The sequence below is a fragment of the Chrysochloris asiatica genome, unplaced genomic scaffold (genome assembly GCF_000296735.1).
Source record: "Chrysochloris asiatica unplaced genomic scaffold, ChrAsi1.0 scaffold00332, whole genome shotgun sequence".
In the NCBI taxonomy this organism is placed as follows: domain Eukaryota; kingdom Metazoa; phylum Chordata; class Mammalia; order Afrosoricida; family Chrysochloridae; genus Chrysochloris; species Chrysochloris asiatica.
Window position 1 is genome coordinate 395,808 of NW_006408850.1, and position 2,827 is coordinate 398,634.

Here is a 2,827-nt window from a genome sequence, read left to right on the forward strand (position 1 = left end):
AGAGAACAGAAGAAAAAATTCAAGCCTCAACTTTCGTTATTGAAGGATGCTGTGGACAAATTATTGAATGATGCAGAAAGCATCAAGAGAAGATGGAAGGAATACACAGAGTCACTATACCAAAAGGAAATGGTTGATGTCCAACCTTTTCAAGAGGCAGCATATGGTCAAGATCCAATAATACTGAAGACCAAGGAGGAAGGAGGAAGACCAAGGTTCATTGAAGGAACTGGCAAAGAACGAGGCACCAGGAATTGATGAGATAAAAATTGAAATTGTTATAGAAAGTGAGACAACACAGGAGGCACTCACTCATCTCTGCCAAGAAATTTGGAAGACAACTATCTGCTCAATTATTGGAAGAGATCCATATGTGTGACCATTCCAAAGAGAGGTGACCCAATGGAATGTGGAAATCATCGGACAATATCTTTGATATCCCATGCGAGTAAAGTTTTACTAAAGGTAATTAAGAAATGGCTGTGATCATATATTGACAGAGAACTTCCAGAAGTTCAAGCTAGATTCAGAAGAGGCCATGGAATAAGGGATATCATTGCTGATGTCCAATGGATATTGGCTGAAAGCAGAGAATACCAGAATGATTTAGATTTTACCGTTTAGATTTTCATAAAATGTTGGCTTCAAAACAAACACATCTATTAAATGCTAACAAAGAAAATACTTGATGGGTTTTTTATTGACTTTGAAGATCAAAATAAAAGGTATACCTAAATTACACACACACAAAATTGTTTGGATAAAGATTATCCTTGTGAACATTAAATATACATAAACATAACATTATAGGTTAATAATAAGTGTATCTTAAACATGACAAGCTGGACTCAGAAGAGGGCAGGGAACGAGGGATGTCATTGGGGATGGCTGAAAGCAGAGAATACCAGAAAGATGTTTACTTGTACTTTATTGACTATGAAAAGGCTTTTGATTGTGTAGATCATGACAAACTATGGACAACATTGCAAAGTATGAATATTCCAGAACAATTAATTGTGCTCATTAGGAATCTGTACCTGGACCAAGAGGCAGTTGTTCAACAGAACATGAGAACACTGAATGATTTAAAATTAAGAAAGGTGTGCGGCAGGGTTATAGTCTGTCACCATACCATATTTATTCAACCTGTATGATGAACAAATAATCCAAGAAGCTGGGTTTTATGAAGGAAAACATAGCATTAGGATTGGAGGAAGCCTTATTAATACCCTGCATAATGCAGATGATACAACCTTAATTGCTGAAAGTGAAGAGGACTTAAAACATTTACTGATGAAGATCAAAGAGCACAGCCTTCGGTATGTATTGCATCTCAATGTAATGAAAACAAAAATCTTCACCACTGGACCAATAAACAACATTCTTATCAATGGAGAAAAGATTGAAGTTGTCAAGGACTTCATCCTTTTGGATCAACTATCAACACTCATGGAAGCAGCAGTCAAGAAATCAAACGACGTATTGAATTAGGCAAATCTGCTCCACAAGACCTTTTTAAAGTGTTGAAGAGAAAAGATGTCAGCTTGAGGACTAAGGTGTGCCTGACCTAAGCCATGGTATTTTCTATAACCTCATAAGTATGGGAAAGCTGAACAGTGAGTAAGGAAGACCATAGAAGAATTGATGCCTTTGAGTTTTGGTGTTAGAGGAGAACACTGAAAATGCCATGGGCTGCCAAAATAACAAACAGATCTGTTTTGGAAGAAGTGCAGCTACAGTGCTCCTTGGAAGCCAGGATGGCCAAACTTTGTTTCTCATACTTTGGACACCTTGTCAGGGGGGACCAGTCACTGGAGAAGGATATCATGTTTGATAAGGTGGAGGGTCAGAGAAAAAGAGGAAAACCCCCAGCGAGATGGATGGGCAACGTGGCAGCATCAATGGGCTGAAGGGGGCAACAATTGTGAGGTTGGCCCAGCATTGGGAAGTGTTTCGTTCTGCTGTGTATATAGAGTCGCTCTGAGTGAGTATTGACTCGATGGCACCTAACAAGAACAAGAACAAGAAGAATGGTTCAAAGTCAATAAATGTGTGTACTAGGTTTACATCCTTTCTTCATACTTATTCACTCTGAATTTTCAGCAAATAACTTGAGAAGCTGGATTATAAGAAGAAAGCCATGACATTAGGATTCATCCTAGCTTGATGAAAGTGAAAAGGACATCATATACTTACTGGTGAAAATGATAGACTACAGCCTTCAATATGATTGCATCTCAATAAAAAGAAAACAAAAATCCTCACAACTGGACAAATAAGTATATCTTCATAAATGGAGAGAAAAAAAATTGAAGTTCTCCAAGACTTCAATTTGCTTGGATCTATAGTGAATGCTCATGGAAGGAGCAGTGAAGAAACAAATGAAGCATTGCATTAGGCAAAGTTGTGCTGCACAAGACATCTTAAGTGTTCAAGAGTAAAGATGTTAGTTTGAGGACTAAGGTGCTCCTGACCCAAACTATGTTTTTTTTTATTTTTCAATTGCCTCAGATGCATGTGAAAGTTGGCCAGTGAATAAGGAAGACAATGAATTAAAACCAATGGTTCAATTATAGAGTTGCTGGAGATATTGAAAGGACCATTGACTGCCGAAAGAACAAACCTGTGTTGGAAGAAATACAGGCAGAATACACCTTAGAAATGAGAATGATGAGACTTCATCTCTTGTACATTGGACATGTCACGAGGGAGCAGTCCCTGGATAAAGACATCATGCTTGGGAAAGGATGTTTTTGTTGTTGTTAGGTGCCATTGAGTAGGTACTGACTCATAGCAACCCTGTGCACAACAGAATGAAACACTGTCC